The sequence below is a fragment of the Procambarus clarkii genome, chromosome 48 (genome assembly GCF_040958095.1).
Source record: "Procambarus clarkii isolate CNS0578487 chromosome 48, FALCON_Pclarkii_2.0, whole genome shotgun sequence".
In the NCBI taxonomy this organism is placed as follows: Eukaryota; Metazoa; Arthropoda; class Malacostraca; order Decapoda; family Cambaridae; genus Procambarus; species Procambarus clarkii.
The window spans coordinates 5480071-5500072 of NC_091197.1; the positions used below are offsets into that span (position 1 = coordinate 5480071).

Here is a 20002-nt window from a genome sequence, read left to right on the forward strand (position 1 = left end):
TAACGTGGTTAAAGTATGTTGACCAGACCACGCACTAGAAGGTGAAGGGACGACGACGTTTCGGTCCGTCCTGGACCATTCTCAAGTCGATTGTGGTCCAGGACGGACCGAAACGTCGTCGTCCCTTCATCTTCTAGTGTGTGGTCTGGTCAACTTAGGTGTTATGTCTACGACCAGGTCTCTTTTTCGAATCGTCACAGGTAGGCAGTTCCACTTCATCGTGTACTGTCCCTTTGGTCTCCTATCACCTGATCCCATTTCCATAACGTTACATTTGCGCATGTTGAACTCCAGTAGCCATTTCTCTGACTATCTCTGCAACCTGTTCAGGACCTCTTGGATGGTCCTACAATCCTCATCTGTCACAACTCTTCTCATTAATTTTGCATCATTCTCAAACATCGACATGTAGGACTCTACTCCTGTAAACATGTTATTAAGGTATATCTCTATATATAAAAAGTTTAATGTTCGTTTGTTCAAAATGGCTAATCTCAGAAAGTTCTTCGCCGATTGGTTTGAAATTTTGACAGAACCTTCCATTCCCATACGAGCGTGTTTGTATATACCTACTATATAGATGTCACGTCTGTGACAGGTAAAAAAGATGCCTTTTTTGAAAAACTATTTTTCTAGTAAAACTATTTTTATGAGGGAAGTCTTCGAAACAGTCTTTACCGATGGCTTTGACATTTTGACACATTACATCCGATACGCGCATGTTTTGTATACCTACTATATACATGCCACACCTGTGATAGGTAGAACATGCTTTTTTTAAGCAACGCCATCTGTTGGACGTAAGAGCAACACACGTTGTAATCTCCGAAAATTCTTCACTGATTGCTTTGAAATTTTGACACAAAGTTCTGTTCGAATACACACATGTTTTTATATTCCTACTATATAGATGCCACACCTTTGACAGGTAAAAACATTTTTTTTTAAACAGCGCCATCTGTTGCATGTAAAAGCAATACACGCTATTCTAAATATGTTACAATTCCATTTGATTGTTTCCGATTGCACTGATCAATTGATTTTTCATAGATTTCAATTTTCATTTTGATTTAATTATTTTGCGTTACATTGCGTTGGAATTGAGCTGTGGTGTTACCATACCATTCATTTCGTGAGTATAGTTTATTTTTTTATTTTTTCATTGTTTTTCATATCTTTTTTAACCCGTTTTTCTTATTTTTCAGTGATGGGAACATCAGATCATTTGATGTTCCCATTTTTCTGGTTGGAACATCAGATCATTTGGGAACACATCGGACGAGGGAGTGGGGAATGGTGGGGAGGACGAGGGGACAGGGGAGTGAAGAATGGTGGGGATGGGGGGGTGGGGGGCAGGGAAGGGTTGCTGTGGCCCAGCAACGCATGGCCGGGTACAGCTAATTAGAAATAGAACTGGTCCCAGCACCGATCTTTGAGGTACTCCACTCGTTACTGCTCGCCAGTACGACTTCTGCCCTTCCCCCCCTTACCGTTACTCTCTGGCTCCTTCCTGTTGGGTGTTTCCTTACCCATGCTAGATACCTGCTTGATACCTCTTGTTCTTGAAGTTCCAGGTCTCTGGAATTCTTCCCTATCAATTTTGTCTATTCCTGTTACTATTTTGTATGTAGTGATCATATCGCCTCTTTTTCTTCTATCTTCTAGTTTTGGCATATTTTATGCCTCTAACCTCTCCTCGTAGCTCTTGTCCTTCAGTTCTGGGAGCCACTTAGTGGCATGTCGTTGCACCTTTTCCAGTTTGTTGATGTGCTTCTTAAGATATGGGCATCATACAACCGCTGCATATTCTAGCTTTGGTCTAACAAAAGTCGTGAACAATTTCTTTAGTATTTCTCCATCCATGTATTTAAAAGCAATTCTGAGGTTAGAATGCTGCATTCTCTGTCTATTTTTTTTGTTAACTAAGACTAGGGTTCATAAGGGCTGTCAAATGACATGCCTAGTGAAACTGCAAGCAAGAGCTACTATCCTGCCTCAGTTCACCTGAAGCTTGCTCCTCGAAACTCATTTATTACATGAGAATGTATCTTGAAACTATCACATAGTTTCCTTATCATATAAAGAACTTGGTGAAACTGCAATCAAGAGCTGTAATCCAATCTCAGCTAAGTTGAAACCGACTCCTAGAGACCCATTTATTTCATAAGCCTGTTATATGAACCAGTAGGAATAGCCTTTATCTCTTATCAACCTTAGGTAACAATCATATAAGGAATAGGATGAGCCTGTAGCCAACTGTGTGTCAGAGCCTTCATGTGATCAGTTGACCTGATCTCCCGTGTATCAACCTGTTGAGCGAACAAGTTGCAGATGTGAGTCAGCCCGGGAGTGAATGATCGGTAATGAAGTGATGTTCATGAGAAAGGCACTTCCAGCATGAGACTGTTGAAGGTTAAGAGCAGAGTGCTATAGGTACAAACTATTGGTGGTCCACGCAGTTGGGCCAAGTGAGGAACTTTGAGATTGATGGCCTTGTACATAAGAGTAAGTCAACCAACATCTCGACGGTGTTGGAGGTTGTGATGTTCAGACCGTTCCCACCAGACTTGGTCAAGATTAGAGACGAGTCTTCTTGCACGGTTCTCCACATTGTCCAAAATCCTTTTGAATGATGGAGGGGCGGCACTCCAGGAGAGCGGTGCATACTCAAAATGGGAGCAAACTTGTGCTTCCTAAAATGTTTTGCAGCCCCTGCTGTCAGGGTGTGAGATGCACTATACGCTCTAAGTTTCCTGGCTGCCTTTTGGGCTAGGTTAAGAATGTGGCTCTTCATTGACATTAAAAAGTGAAACTTCATTCCTAGTATGTCAGTTTCCACTGTGATCCTATACATAAGAGTAAGGCCGCCATCATATCTCTGATGTTAAGGGCTCCATGTACTGACCAGTCCAACAAAACAGGTCATGGCAAGAGTTGCTCGTCTCACATAATTATTTACCTTAATTGTCCATAAGAGAAGGGCATATCAAGTGTTTTTGCAGCGCGTGATGTTGAAAATATTCAAGATGCGCCTTTAAGCTCTTAAGTGTTTTTTGGCACAGCCTTGCTTGGTTGGTTTGGTACGTGGCTCTTCATGTTTGTTGAAGAGTTAAACTGTCCGCAAGATGTTACCTTGATCAATGAGCAGCAGGTTGGTGGTGGTGGTGGTGGGTGTCCGTGGTGGGCCAGCAGCAGGTTGGTGGTGGTGGTGGTGGTGGTGGGTGTCCGTGGTGGGCCAGCAGCAGGTTGGTGGTGGTGGTGGTGGGTGTCCGTGGTGGGCCAGCAGCAGGGTGGTGGTGGTGGTGGTGGTGGTGGGTGCCCGTGGTGGGTGCCCGTGGTGGGTGCCCGTGGCGGGCCAGCTGGTGCAGCGTCATGCCGTCTAGTCGTCATGGTCAGCCCTCACTCCTGAGCCCCAAGACCTCGCCAACTCCGGGGAAATATGGCTTCAAGACTTGAGTAATGACTTTCGTAGCAGGTAATATTTTCTCTCTCACCACATGTAAAGGTTAGAGTGATCAGCATAGACCTGAGCTTCAGGGATGAGGAGCAGTGGATGGTTGAAGGGCCGGGCCCGCCGCCCTGGGAAATGATGGCACGGTCTGAGTGCCTGGCAGGGACGGCTCCGGTGACAACTGCCCTTAGAGTGCGTCCTTAAAGGCACTCCCATATTTGTTGTCAGTTGGAGCCCGAGATACTCGGTGCCTGAAGCTTCGCAGTAGTACTTCAAAGTGCTATACCCGATGACACTCATCGGGTATTTGTTGCAAATAAACACAAGTGCAGTGTTTATTGCAACAAAACAGTGATATTTCAGTCATCCAGGGACTAATGGCACTTGGTGCACACGTTTAACAAAACATCAAAAGGAAAACGACCTTTCCGGAAACCATATTGTCGGCCACACAGTAACCCGTTATTGCCAGCTAATATAATAATAACTTTCCCTCCCTTTTTCCCTCCCTCTTCCTCACTCCCACCCTTCCCTCACTCCCACCCTTCCCTCACCCTCCCTCCCTGCCTTCCCTCTCCCTCCCTTCCCTCTGCCTCTCTCCCTGCCTCCCCTCTCCTGTGGTCCCTGGCTTCTCATTCCCTTCCTCTATCCCCCCTTCCCTCTCATTTTCTCTATCCCCCTTCCTCCCTTCTTTTCTCATACATTTTCTTTTTTCTTTTCTTTACCCAGATGAGCCACAGAGACGTTAGAAAGAATTTTTTCAGTGTCAGAGTAGTTAATAAATGGAACGCACTAGGAAGTGATGTGGTGGAGGCTGACTCCATACACAGTTTCAAATGTAGGTATGATAGAGCCCAGTAGGCTCAGGAATCTGTACACCAGTTGATTGACAGTTGAGAGGCGGGACCAAAGAGCCAAAGCTCAACCCCCGCAAGCACAATTAGGTGAGTACAATTAGGTGAGTACATCCTCCCTGTCCTCTTGCCTCCCTCCTTCCCACTCCCTCATTGTTCCCCTGCCTCCCTCCTTCCCTCTCACTACCTCCCTCCTTCCCTCTCACTCCTCCCTCTCCCCCTACCTCCCTCCTTCCCACTCTGCCTGCCTCCATACCTGGCTGGATTATACCTGGAGAGAGTCTGGGAGTTCTTCTCCCCGAGCCCGGCCTGGGGCCAGGCTTCTCTCCTCCTTCCCTCTCTCCGGCTTTCTGTCCATCCGTCTCTCTGGCTGTCTGCCCCCCACCAGCCTTCCACCGTCCGTCCGTCTGTCTGTCCGTCCCCCCCCCCCCCCCGGTGCGTGCCTCCCTCATGGTGGTCTGGTCTACTCCTCCCCTACACACACACTTCACAATATGTATAATTAAGAGTGAGGCCAGTCCCTCATTTGTCACTATTCATCTCGCCCACAGCTGATGCTCCGTCCCTATGCAGAGGGAGGGAACAAGCGAGAGGGGGAGGAGGGAGGGAGGGAGGGAGGAGGGAGGGAGATGAAGGTAGGTGGGTAGGCAGGTATGCTGCTGAAAACTGCTGTCGCGCTCTCAAGTGTAATCACTGCCACCAAAGAGGGCATTAGGACACCAGTCGGAACCAAAAAGGATTACGATAGAAAGGAACTAATGTTTTGAGACCTATATATAGTCTTTTATCATTCAAAGAAATACTAAAATTTTGTACTCACTCACACGTCTTGTTCCCCGTACCCAGGCGCGGGTGGAGGTCTCAACACAGACCTGCTGTGCCTTGCTCAGCACAGCACAGCCCACGCCACAAGGGCAGCCACTACACACATCTGCCTTGTGTAACAAGGTGCAAGCATGAAGACTCACTCCATCAGCATAATGTGTGCCAACATGAGGGCATCACCATCAGTGTTGGCGACCATACTCGCACCTTCCTCAGCACTCATCCTTCTGGTGGGGTGTTGTGCTGGAAACATTTCTACATCACAACACTCATCACAACTTTGCTAAGATTGCTGATTATATCTCATTGATACCTGGAGACAGGTGGGGCCAGGTAGAGATGCTTACCTGGAGATGGTCTCGGAAGTTGCTCTACTCCCCGAGCCCAGTCTGAGGCCAGGCTCGACTTGTGATCTTGGTCCAACAGGCTGTTGCTTGCAGCTGCCCGCAGGCCCACATATCCTTTACAGCCTGATACTTCTCGCAAGAACTTATCCAATTGGCTTGGTGTAGTTTTAGCAGTTTGCTTCAGTATATCTGTACACACCCAACCTAAGATGTTGTCGTCCCTCTTCGTCTGGAAACTGTTCTTCAAAATTTGCATAAATTTTATGGGCTATGTACAGACTTGAGTGAGAGCGGTGCTTCCCCCCAACCACCTTCCTGGTGGACAACCTAGACTGGTTGACTCTTGGTAGACTCCCTACTAATGCAACATATGTCAGTAACTGTGGGCGGCCTCAACCAGTATCTCATACATAGGTATTTTGATGAACTCTTGGAGCTTTCACCCCTAGACAATTTTGAGAGCTTACCAAACTCTTATTTCAGGCTCACCCCTCGATCTTTTCATAACTGACCTACTTGCAAGCCTGTCATAACTGACCTACTTGCAAGCATAGTTCACTGCAGACCGCTGGGATATGTTGGCTCATAAGAACACTTGGCTGTCATTAATGCAATGGCTATCTGGAAATATCAGGGTGAAGAATTTGCTGGCACAATCTGGCTTTGGGACAGAAGGAACTGGCCAGCCCTCCGTTCAGGGCTTGAAGCAACATAATGGAATCCCTTGCTCCTGGGAAACGCGAAGAACCAAGTAAACGCCTCTACTGACCGCATACTGGACTGTCAGTATTTTGATACCTGGTTGATACCCGGTTGATGGGGTTCTGGGAGTTCTACTCCCCAAGCCCGGCAAAAATGAGGACCTTAAACATAATACAGGGTACAAAACACAATCGAATCTGCCCATAGTAGGAAAACAGCATGTCAAGGATTTGGGAATAATGATGTCTGACGAATTAACGTTTAGGGAGCATAACCAAGCAAATATTGCATCAGTCAGAAAATGATCGGATGGATTACGAGAACTTTCAAATCCAGGGATCCCATTACAATGGTTGTACTCTTCAAGTCACTTGTGTTGTCCCGTCTTGAGTACTGCTCAGTACTCACTTCCCCCTTCAGAGCAGGAGAGATTGCTGAAATAGAGGGAATACAGAGAACATATACGGCACGCATAGACGCGATAAAACACCTAAATTATTGGGATCATCTCAAAGCTCTCCAAATGTACTCACTAGAAAGAACACGAGAGAGATACCAAATAATATACACGTGGAAAATACTGGAGGGCCAGGTCCCTAATCTACACAGTAAAATAACAACGTACTGGAGTGAACGATATGGAAGAAAATGCAGGATTGAACCAGTGAAGAGCAGGGGTGCCATAGGCACAATCAGAGAACACTGTATAAACATCAGAGGTCCACGGTTGTTCAACGTCCTCCCAGCGACTATAAGAAATATTGCCGGAACAACCGTGGACATCTTCAAGAGAAAACTGGACTGTTTTCTAAGAGAAGTTCCGGATCAGCCGGGCTGTGGTGGGTATGTGGGCGTGCGGGCCGCTCCAAGCAACAGCCTGGTGGACCAAACTCTCACAAGTCAAGCCTGGCCTTAGGCCGGGCTCGGAGAGTAGCATGAGGCCAGACTAGCTAACTCCCGAAACCCTGTCCAGATATGCTCCAGGTATGTGTACAGGGCAAATATTCTGAAAGTTGCCAGCCTGGCCTAACTCCGCGGACAAGCAGTAGTTGACACTCGTACCACACGACTCGGACAAGCAGTAGTTGACACTTGTACCACACGACTCGGACAAGCAGTAGTTGACACTCCTCTTCCTAATATGATACTTAGCACTAAAGTTACTTTACTCGTAACGGATACAGATATTACTCTTAGGAGAAAGAGAGCCTTGAGGGCAGGCTTGAGATGAGCTGATATGGAATAAGAGATCTTGCTGGCAGCTTCATTAGGCACGTCACTGACATCGTTAATCAACCCCAGCTTAACTTACCACACAAAGAAAACAGGGAGAGAGAGAGAGAGAGAGAGAGAGAGAGAGAGAGAGAGAGAGAGAGAGAGAGAGAGAGAGAGAGAGAGAGTGTGAGTGAGTGAGTGAGTGAGTGAGTGAGTGAGTGAGTGAGTGTGTGTGTGTGTGTGTGTGTGTGTGTGTGTGTGTGTGTGTGTGTGTGTGTGTGTGTTTGTGTGTGTGTGTTTGTGTGTGTGTGTTTGTGTGTGTGTGTGTGTGTGTGTGTGTGTGTGTGTGTGTGTGTGTGTGTGTGTGTGTGTGTGTGTGTGTGTGTGTGTGTGTGTGAGTGTGAGCGTGAGAGGAGAGTGCACATGGAGAGAGCAAGAGTTGAGAGGAGAGAAGAGAGTGAGGGCGGTACTGACCATGTTGCCACTGTGTTAACATTCCCTCACTCCCTCTCCCTATTCCTCCGTCCCTCTCCCCACCCCTCCGTCCCCTCTCCCCACCTCTCCGTCCTCTCTCCCCACCCCTCCGTCCCCTCTCCCCACCCCTCCGCCCTCTCTCCCCACCCCTCCGTCCTCTCTCCCCACCTCTCCTCACCCCTCCGTCCCCTCTCCCCACCCCTCCGTCCCCTCTCCCCACCCCTCCGTCCCCTCTCCTCACCCCTCTGTCCCCTCTCCCCACCCCTCCGTCCTCTCTCCCCACCCCTCCCCTCCAAAAATAACACGATGTTTAATAGTGATAAATTCCAGGTACTCAGGTACGGCAAAAATGAGGATCTGAAACATAATACAAGGTAAAAACACAATCGAATCTGCCCATAGTAGGAAAACAGCATGTCAAGAATTTGGGAATAATGATGTCCGACGACCTAACGTTTAGGGAGCATAACCAAGCAAATATTGCATCAGTCAGAAAAATGATCGGATGGATTACGAGAACTTTTAAATCCAGAGATTCCATCACAATGGTTGTACTCTTCAAGTCACTTGTGTTGTCCCGTCTTGAGTACTGCTCCGTACTCACTTTCCCCTTCAGAGCAGGAGAGATTGCTGAAATAGAGGGAATACAGAGAACATATACGGCACGCATAGACGCGATAAAGCACCTAAATTATTGGGATCGTCTCTAAGCTCTCCAAATGTGCTCACTAGAAAGGAGATGAGAGAGATATCAAATAATATACACCTGGAAGATACTGGAGGGCCAGGTACCAAATCTACACAGTAAAATAACAACGTACAGTACTGGAGTGAACGATATGGAAGAAAATGCAGAATAGAACCAGTGAAGAGCAGAGGTGCTATAGGCACAATCAGAGAACACTGTATAAACATCAGAGGTCCGCGGTTGTTCAACCTCCTCCCAGCAAGCATAAGAAATATTGCCGGAACAACCGTGGACATCTTCAAGAAGAAACTAGATTTATTCCTTCAAGGAGTGCCGGACCAACCGGGCTGTTGTGGGCCTGCGGGCCGCTCCAAGCAACAGCCTGGTGGACCAAACTCTCACAAGTCAAGCCTGGCCTCGGGCCGGGCTTGGGGAGTAGAAGAACTCCTAGAACCCCATCAACCAGGTATCACTCTGTCCCTTCTCCCCACCACTCCGTCCCTCTCCCCACCACTCCGTCCCTCTCCCCACCACTCCGTCCCTCTCTCCACCACTTCGTCCCTCTCCCCACCACTCCGTCCCTCTCCCCACCACTCCGTCCCTCTCCCCACCACTCCGTCCCTCTCCCCACCACTCCGTCCCTCTCACCACCACTACGTCCCTCTCCCCACCACTTCGTCCCTCTCCCCACCACTCCGTCCCTCTCCCCACCACTCCGTCCCTCTCCCCACCACTCCGTCCCTCTCCCCACCACTCCGTCCCTCTCCCCACCACTCCGTCCCTCTCACCACCACTACGTCCCTCTCCCCACCACTCCGTCCCTCTCCCCACCACTCCGTCCCTCTCCCCACCACTCCGTCCCTCTCACCACCACTCCGTCCCTCTCCCCACCACTCCGTCCCTCTCACCACCACTCCGTCCCTCTCCCCACCACTCCGTCCCTCTCACCACCACTCCTCCCCTTGCACCGTGTCCCCAACCAAGATAGTGCATACGTCACTTGCATGTATTAACTGCTCGACCACCTTCCCTCACTTACTGCCATGTGTCTGCTCTCCCCTCTCTTGCTTCCCCTCCCCTCCCCTTGCCTGCTTGATGGGGTTCTGGGAGTTCTACTCCCCAAGCCCGGTCCGAGGCCAGCCTTGACATGTAAGAGCGCCGTCCACCAGGCTGTTGCTTGGAGCGGCCCGCAGGTCACCATGGTCACATTTTTGGAAAGCTTCTGCGAAATCTGTGTAAATTCCATCAGCGTTTTGCTTGTTTTCCATGCCATCGAAAGCCATGTCATAGTGGTCCAGCAACATAGTGGTTATGGAGATGCTGTGGTTCCATGTGTTTTGTGATCTTACTTCTTAGCACTCTCTCAAAGATTTTTATGATTTGTGATGTTAGTGCTATCGGTCTGTAATTTATTGCCTCTGCCTTATTTCCTCTTTTATGGTGGAGAGGTGCTATTTCTGCTGTTTTTAGTATGTCAGGGATAACGCCAGTATCTAGGCTTTGCCTCCAAAGAATGTGAAGGGCCTGCGACAGTGTTTTTTTTTATAGTTCTTCATGAATATTCTTGGTACTTGGTTCTTAGGTGGGGTCCCTTGATTGTTTCAAGCGTGGGCTGGACATGTATATGAGTAGGATTTGGTGGTTGTAAAAAGGAGCTGCGTTGTAAAGGTCCAATAGGCCTTCTGCAGTTACCTTTATTCTCATGTTCTCATGAATATGGAGTTCCAAGAATCAGGGCCTGGTGCAGAGTGCATAGGCATACTGTATACGGCTTCGTCAAATTCCAGCAGGGATAGGGTGACGTCTGATATGTTGTTTGATGTTGGTATCACGTCCATGAAGAATTCATTTGAGTTATCAATCTTTAGTGTGTTTAGTGACTCGCTGAAAACAGAGTCGTGCTGATTCCTCAGAATTTCGCTCATTTTTTTGTTGTCATCTGTGAACGTTCCATTTCTCTTACACAGGGGCCCAATACTAGATGTAGCTTTTGATCTTGATTTTGCATAGGAGAAAAAATATTTCGGATTTCTCCCTATTTCACTGATGGCCTTTTGCTCTCTTTGCCTCTCCTGGGTTTTGTATGATTCTTGTAGCTTTAGTTCAATTGTTTCTATTTCTCTACCTAACCTTCTTCGCTGTTCTTGAGATAGGGTGCGACTCTCAAAGTTGTTCCACGATTCGTTTTCTTCGCCTATATAGGGAACGACGTTCCCGTTCCAATCTGCATCTCTTTCTCTTTTTTTCTTAGGGGTATGCGGTTTGAACATATTTCTAGTGCTACTGAGCTTATTTTTTTCAGGCACTAGTTCAGGTTTGCATTTTCTAACTGTTCTTTCCAGCTTATTTCTGTGAGGTCTTGGTTTATTTGCTCCCAGTTTATCTGTTTATTATTGAAATTAAATTTGCTGAATTCTCCTCCCCTGGGGCTCGCGACAGGTTGTGCAGGTCTACTCCCCTTACTTCTCAGAACTTCAATTAAGTTGTGATCTGAGTAACAGGTATTTGTAATCATTATGTTTCTGATCAATTCATACCGATTCATGCTATACCGATGATGATACTTTTCAAGACGCAAGTGCTCTCTAGAGTGGAATACTGCTGCACAATGACAAGTACCTTACCATGAGGCTAGCTCAAGAAAAAGATGAAGGTGAGCTCAAGAAAAGAAATAGCTCTCTTTTGTCCATTATTCCGCCCCCAGTTAACTATTTCTAGAATTCCCCCAGAGTTTCTACTGCAACCTCTCTAGTTCAACCCCTTGTAACCTAGGTATTTGATTACCTAGGTGCTACATCCTCAAGGTATTGTACCTGATCGGCTACCCTCAACTCTAGAGAACTCTAGACCATTTCACTACCACAAACGTATAAGAGAAACGAAAGGAAAGAGATGAATAATGAAGTAATGAGTGAGGGTTTGGGGTGGGGGAGGTAGAGAGGAGGGAGGGGTAAGGAGGGTCGTCAGGTGAAAGGGAAAGGGGGAGAGAGGCGGAGGGAGAGGAGAGGAGTAGGAAGTGAGTAGAAGGTAGAAGGGTAGATAGGTAGAAGTAGAAAAGTAAATAGTAAAAGCAGAAGTGCTGCCACCATGCATTCTAGTCGGTACATACAAGACAAGGAATGGAACTTGTCTGTATATCAAAGATGTTGTTAGCATGTGTCAACTGGAATCATGTTCCATGTAAGATTCTTTAATTCCATAGTCTCAAGAGTTCTCTACGCTCTAGTCTGCATATTGTATCCAAAAATCCCAGATCTAGGAACAATTAAAAGCAGATTACAAGTAAATCAAGTATATATTTCTCAATAATTCATCAAGTATATTTATCAGGATAGAGATCATAATTCAAGCAATCAAACTGAAGGTTCACTATTAATATTCAGAGTGAGTCATTACCCAAGAATTTGAGACCTGCTGGTTGATGCTGGTTGATGGGGTTCTGGGAGTTCTTCTACTCCCCAAGCCCGGCCCGAGGCCAGGCTCGACTTGTGAGAGTTTGGTCCACCAGGCTGTTGCTTGGAGCGGTCCGCAGGCCCACATACCCACCACAGCCCGGTTGGTCCGGCACTCCTTGGAGGAATAAATCTAGTTTACACTACACTACAGCTGTCTGCCCCTCATCATCACACAACACTTGTAACCACGACTAAGTCACCTTAATGTTCACTCACCGAGGACTAAGCCTAAGTTCAGTAGAGAGGGGGGGGGGGGGAATGGTCTCTCTAGTTGGCAGGCAGAGTCACCTCCCGTCCGGCAGACAGCCTATCTGGGCTGTTGTCCTCTGCCCTGCTCTGCTATGCTATCTCTGTCCTCCTAACCTCGAATCTACAACTCCCTGGTATTTATTGGGGACTAACTTGCTAACTCCGCCCACTAGTAGACAGCCCCAGGCCATCTACCAAGCCACACCTTACCCTGCAGCTTGTTTGAAGGACCCACCCGGCCACCCGGCTACAATTATGAGCTTAGCAGAAACAAAGTCAACTTCACGCGACCTGACCTTGGCACTTGGTGACCATTAACACTCTAGAGGTGTGACTTTCAGGCCGACACAATGGCGCCTCTCAAATCTTGTCTGGCTTGACTCATGTACTCTATATATATATATATATATATATATATATATATATATATATATATATATATATATATATATATATATATATATATATATATATATATATAATAAAACTAAACCAAACACCTTTACGGTGTTACAGTGACCCGGCGGCCTTGACCTTGGAAGGTGACTTGTGACCCTGGCGGCCTTGAGCTTGGAAGAGGACTTGTGACCCTGGCGGCCTTGACCTTTGAAGGTGACTTGTGACCCCGGCGGCATTGACCGTGGAAGAGGACTTGTGACCCTGGCGGCCTTGACCTTGGAAGGTGACTTGTGACCCTGGCGGCCTTGACCTTGGAAGGTGACTTGTGACCCTGGCGGCCTTGACCTTGGAAGAGGACTTGTGACCCTGGCGGCCTTGACCTTGGAAGAGGACTTGTGACCCTGGCGGCCTTGACCTTTGAAGGTGACTTGTGACCCCGGCGGCCTTGACCGTGGAAGAGGACTTGTGACCCTGGCGGCCTTGACCTTTGAAGGTGACTTGTGACCCCAGCGGCCTTGACCTTTGAAGGGGACTTGTGACCCTGGCGGACTTGACCTTTGAAGGGGACTTGTGACCCTGGCGGCCTTGACCTTTGAAGGTGACTTGTGACCCTGGCGGACTTGACCTTTGAAGGTAACTTGTGACCCTGGCGGCCTTGACCTTTGAAGGGGACTTGTGACCCTGGCGGCCTTGACCTTTGAAGGGGACTTGTGACCCTGGCGGCCTTGACCTTTGAAGGTGACTTGTGACCCCAGCGGCCTTGACCTTTGAAGGGGACTTGTGACCCTGGCGGACTTGACCTTTGAAGGTAACTTGTGACCCTGGCGGCCTTGACCTTTGAAGGTAACTTGTGACCCTGGCGGCCTTGACCTTTGAAGGGGACTTGTGACCCTGGCGGCCTTGACCTTTGAAGGTAACATGTGACCCTGGCGGCCTTGACCTTTGAAGGTAACATGTGATCCTGGCGGCCTTGACCTTTGAAGGTAACTTGTGACCCTGGCGGCCTTGACCTTTGAAGGTAACTTGTGACCCTGGCGGCCTTGACCTTTGAAGGTAACATGTGATCCTGGCGGCCTTGACCTTTGAAGGTAACTTGTGACCCTGGCGGCCCTTGACCTTTGAAGGTAACTTGTGACCCCGGCGGGCTTGAGGTAGAGCAGACCCAGACAGAGGAGGGCGGTGGTCTTCCCTGAACCCTTAACCCCTGATGTCACGCTGTATTTACGCCCCCCCCCCGCAGTCACGCCCACACTCACATCCCTCAGTCACGCCCACACCCTGCATACTACCCACACTCACGCCCACACACACACACACACACACACACCGCATACTACCCACACTCACGCCCACACACACACACACCCCGCATACTACCCACACTCATGCCCACGCCCACACACACACACACCCCGCATACTACCCACACTCATGCCCACGCCCACACACACACACCCCCCGCATACTACCCACACTTACGCCCACACTCACACCCCCGCATACTACCCACGCCCACACTCACGCCCACACACACAGTCACGCCCACACACACACACTCACGCCCACACTCACGCCCACACACACACTCACGCCCACACTCACGCCCACACACACACACACCAGAAGAGAACTACCAAAACCTTCCAGAAGTGACACACAATATGGAAAATCATTCATATTTGCAAACATACAAGGCCTTAAGGCAGAATCAAGAAATAAAGTTAAGTTCAGGAATGGCCTCCTATTAGAGTCAACCTCAATATTTGAGTAGGGAAGATTAGTTAAGGTCTATGGGGAGGTTAGTTAAGGTCTATGGGGAGGTTAGTTAAGGTCTATGGGGAGGTTAGTTAAGGTCTATGGGGAGGTTAGTTAAGGTCTATGGGGAGGTTAGTTAAGGTCTATGGGGAGGTTAGTTAAGGTCTAGGGGGAGGTTAGTTAAGGTCTATGGGGAGGTTAGTTAAGGTCTATGGGGAGGTTAGTTAAGGTCTAGGGGAGGTTAGTGAGGGGAACCATAGGCCCCCCTGGGGTAGTCAAAGGACACTGTAGTCAGTGTGTCTTGGGCTTGACTGGTGTACAGGTCTATGACCTGGAGCGCAACCATTCAACATCTGGGGCCAGTTTGGAGGATAATGTAATGTCTGTCTGAGTTTTGGTACATCAGAGTAATTGCACTCCGATTATAATTGCCTCTTAGGAATATTTAGAGTAGGATATATTTCAATTTGAAATAAATATACATGTCATTTCTAAATAAAGTATTTATTAATGTCTTTTGTTGTTTAGTTATTCTGTTCCTCCTTTTGTTATTAATGCTGAGTCATTTTCACATGTGTTCATGTGCTGTGCTAGAACTCCCATCTGTGTTCTCCATTTCATGGATATTAGACTTACCCTTGAATCCTCAAAAAGTAAAGTAAAGATTTACATTTTAATCCCTAAGCATTATTGCCAAGGTTCTTATGCCCTTGAGTTCATGATTATTGATTTCTGTCCTGCCTGGGAGATCAGTAATAGACACACTCAGGTTCTGGTCAGGAAGGTGGTGACAGTGTACAATTAAGTTTTTATTCATTATTTAATAAATAATAAACCATCATTGTTGCTTCTCCCCTCATTTAATATATCAGTTTTAATATTAGCTGGTAGTTGAGTGAGGGTGAGAGTGATCTGCGAGCAGTGTTACGCTGGGGTATTGAGTGGGCAGGGGAATACCAGGTGGGGTTATTACAAGGAGGCGGCTCCGACAGAATCATTATCTGGCGACGAAGGTGTCTGGAGTTGGTGCTTGTGTAAGGATATATAGTGGAGAACACTTGCCTTGTGGGCGTGGCCCCTGCAGGTGTCGTACCCTCCGTCACCAGGCGTTACTTTGTACAGAAACGTGACGTAACCGCCTTGAGGGCGATAAGACCGAGAATTTTCGTAAGTACTTCCGTAACTACTTGATGAATGCGGCCCCTGGCTGAGTCCCTGCGCCGGATGGCTCCCTGGATGATGAATGCGGCCCCTGGCTGAGTCCTTGCGCCGGATGGCTCCCTGGATGATGAATGCGGCCCCTGGCTGAGTCCTTGCGCCGGATGGCTCCCTGGATGATGAATGTGGCCCCTGGCTGAGTCCTTGCGCCGGATGGCTCCCTGGATGATGAATGCGGCCCCTGGCTGAGTCCTTGCGCCGGATGGCTCCTTGGATGATGAATGCGGCCCCTGGCTGAGCCCCTGCGCCGGATGGCTCCCTGGATGATGAATCCGGTCCCTGGCTGAGCCCCTGTGCCGGATGGCTCCCTGGTTGATGTTGTTACAACTGTTTTTGTAGTCAATAGATCAAGGGGAGGGGACAGGGGAGGGGGGGGGATTGAAATACCATGAGATAATTGAGCGTCGCTACTCCTAGACCACTCCAGGCGTGCCCTGGAGTGACGTCAGGGGTGACGTCTCCAGGCGTGCCCTGGAGTGACGTCAGGGGTGACGTCTCCAGGCGTGCCCTGGAGTGACGTCAGGGGTGACGTCTCGTGTCTCCTCTCCAAACAACATTGTACAAGTTTAGCAAAAAAATTAATTTTTTTATTATTATTATTATTTTCTACCACAGACGTGGCCACACATTTTTTTATGTGTATTTTTTAATTTTGTCAAGTATGATTTAATATGACAAATTTAGAGTGTTAATTTCGTATAATCATACGATGCATTATGCAAATTTCTATTATGATAACCCCAGTGGAGTAAATACATATATGTTATCATTGCAGGGTTATCAGTGCGGTCAACAGCTGCCTCTTATCTCACAACCCTAACTCAAGCATTGCTACACAACAGGTAAGACCTTTACTTGTTGCTCTTATTATTATTATTATTATTATTATTATTATTATTATTATTATTATTATTATTATTATTGAGACTTTTACCTAAAGGGTATTTGTTACGAGATATAGTATTATATACATAATTGGCATCCCCCCCTTCAGCTAGCTGGAGCCTTGGAGAGTAATGTGAACACTCTTTTTCTAAGTTACCTGTCACTCCCTCTCCTTAACTCCCTTCCTCTCCATCCCTCCCTCTCTCTCCCCCCCTCCCTCTCTCCCCCATCCCTCTCCCCCTCCCTCCCTGCCCTTCTTCACCTGTCTCTCCCTAACCTGGCCCTCCCTCTCCCTACATCACCTTCCCTCACTCCCTCCCAACTATTGAAAATAGAACACTGCTTAGAAAACCTCTCAAATCCAACCCCGAACATCATCCTACTTGGGGACTTCAACCTACGGCACTTGAAATGGAAAACCCAAGCTAATATGAGAAAGAATACCGGGAAGTAGCCTAAATGAACAGTCACATGCAAAGGTCCTGCTACGGATGTGCGATAGGTTTGCCTTAAACCAGCAAATAGCAGAACCAACTAGGAAGGAGAACACGCTGGACCTCATTTTCACCAAAAATGATGAATTGATCAGGAACATAATGATTACAAATACCTGTTACTTAGATCACAACTTAATTGAAGTTCTGAAAAGCATGGGGGAATAGACCTTCAAAACCAGTTCCTATTCCCGGTAGAGGAGATTTCAGCAAATTCAACTTCAATAATAAACAGATTAACTGGGATCAAATAAACCAAGACCTCACAGAAATAAGCTGGGAAGAACAGCTAGAAAATGCAAACCTGAACCAGTGCCTGGAAAAAATAAGCTCAGTAGCACTAGAAATATGCTCAAACCGCATACCCCTAAGAAAAAAAGAGGAAGAGATGCAGATTGGCACGGGAACGTCGTTCCCTATATAGGCGAAGAAAACGAATAGCGGAACAACTTGAGAGTCGCACCCTATCTCAAGAACGGCGAAGAAGGTTAGGTAGAGAAATAGAAACAATCGAACTCAAGCCTATAAGAATCATACAAAACCCAGGAGAGGCAAAGAGAGTAAAAGACCATCAGTGAAATAGAGAGAAATCCGAAATATTTGTTCTATGTAAAATCAAGATTAAGACCCACATCTAGTATCGGGCCCTGCGGCAGAGAAATGGAACTTTCACAGATGACAACAAAGTAATGAGCGAAATACTGAGGAATCAATATGACTTTCTTTTCATCCATTATCCATTAAGTGTCTTTTATGGCTCCATCCGTGAGCCATTAAACACACTAAAGATTAATAACCCAAATGCATTTTTCATGGATGTGATGACAACATCAAATCATATATCAGATGTCAACCTATCCCCACTAGATTTTGAAGAAGCCATAAACAGCATAGTATGCTTATGCACTCTGCACCTGGCCCTGATTCTTTGAACTATATTCATCAAAAACTGTAGCAAACCAGTATTGCAGACCCTTCACATTCTTTTGAGATAGTTTCGATATCCCTGACATGCTAAAATCAGCAGAGATAGCACCACTTCATAAAAGAGGAAATAAGGCAGAGGCAAAAAATTACAGACTGATAGCACAAACCTCGCACATCATAAAAATCTTTGAGACAGTGCTAAGAAGTAAGATCACAAAATACATGGAATCACAGCATCTCCATAACCCTGGACAACATGGTTTCAGAAGAGGGGAGCTCTTGCCTATCACAGTTGCTTGAACCTGTACATCAGTTGATTGATGGTTGAGAGGCGGGACCAGAGATCTAGAGATCATCCCCCGCAAGCACAACTAGGTGAGTACTATGACATCGCCTTAGATGCCATAGAAGACAAGCAAAACGCTGATGTAATTTACACAGATTTCGCAATAGCCTTCGACAAATGTGACCATGTTGCGATTGTACATAAAATGCGTTCAAAAGGAATTACCGGAAAAATAGGCAGATGGATCTACAATTTCCTAACTAACAGAACCCAATGTGTAATTGTCAACAAATTAAAATCCGGACCATCAACCGTGAAGAGCTCAGTCCCCCAGGGTACTGTGCTTCCTCCAGTACTTTTTCTCATCCTCATATCGGACATAGACAAGGACACAATATATAGTACTGTATCAACTTTTGCAGATGACACTAGGATTTTTATGAGAGTAGACAACATAGAGGACACGGCAAACCTTCCATCAGATGTAAGTAAGTAATTATCAAAAGAAGGCACCGAGCCGGGGAGGCTATGTAGCACCATCAAATGTGCGGGCCAATCATAGGGCGCTAAATATCACCAAGGATGCCAATAAGAGAACAGAAACGCATAAGGCGAACGATATCAAAAGTATCCGATGCACCAAGAATTTTATCAAGAGACAAGTGACCGTGAGGGACGGTCGGAAAGCAATCCAATCAGATGTAAGTCAGGTCTTTCTTTGGGCTACAGAAAATAATATGGTATTTAACGAAGATAAGTTCCAGCTCATGCGCTACGGAAAAAATGAAGATATCAAAACAGAAACCACGTACAAAACTCAGGCAAATCATAACATAGAACGAAAAAGCAATGTAAAGGATCTGGGTGTACTCATGTCGGAAGACCTTACCTTTAAAGAACACAATAAAGTAGCCGTCACAACTGGAAAAAAAATGACAGGTTGGATGGCAAGAACTTTTCAAACTAGAGATGCTATACCGAGGACGATACTTTTCAAAACGCTAGTGCTCTAGAGTGGAGTACTGCTGCACAATGACAGCCCCTTTCAAATCTGGAGAAATTGTCCCCAGGAAGCAGCCCGTGACAGCTGACTAACTCCCAGGTACCTATTTACTGCTAGGTAACATGGGTATAGGGTGAAAGAAACTCTGCCCATCGTTTCTCGCCGGCGCCAGGGATCGAACTCGGGACCACAGGATCACGTGCCCAGCGTGCTGTCCGCTCGGCCACCGACTCCAATGTGTGTGTATGTGCGTGTGTGTGTACTCACCTAATTGTGCTTGCGGGGGTTGAGCTCTGGCTCTTTGGTCCCGCCTCGGCGTGTGTGTGTGTGTGTGTGTGTGTGTGTGTATGTACTCACCTAGTTGTGTTTGCGGGGGTTGAGCTCTGGCTCTTTGGTCCCGCCTCTCAACCGTCAATCAACAGGTGTACAGATTCATGAGCCTATCGGGCTCTGTCATATCTACACTTGAAACTGTGTATGGAGTCAGCCTCCACCACATCACCCCCTAATGCATTCCATTTGTCAACCACTCTGACACTAAAAAAGTTCTTTCTAATATCTCTGTGGCTCATTTGGGCACTCAGTTTCCACCTGTGTCCCCTTGTGCGTGTTCCCCTTGTGTTAAATAGACTGTCTTTATCTACCCTATCAATCCCCTTCAGAATCTTGAATGTGGTGATCATGTCCCCCCTAACTCTTCTGTCTTCCAGCGAAGTGAGGTTTAATTCCCGTAGTCTCTCCTCGTAGCTCATACCTCTCAGCTCGGGTACTAGTC

General features: G+C 47.2%; 1 protein-coding gene across 2 annotated transcripts in view; it reads left to right on the forward strand.

The window, feature by feature from the left end:
- LOC123764728 (Extracellular sulfatase Sulf1) overlaps positions 1-20002 on the forward strand; it is a gene marked incomplete at its 3' end in the record, with an annotated part of 180104 nt that overhangs the window by 37767 nt on the left and 122335 nt on the right. For both annotated transcript variants that reach the window (XM_045752788.2, XM_045752787.2), the window contains 1 exon segment: positions 16408-16474.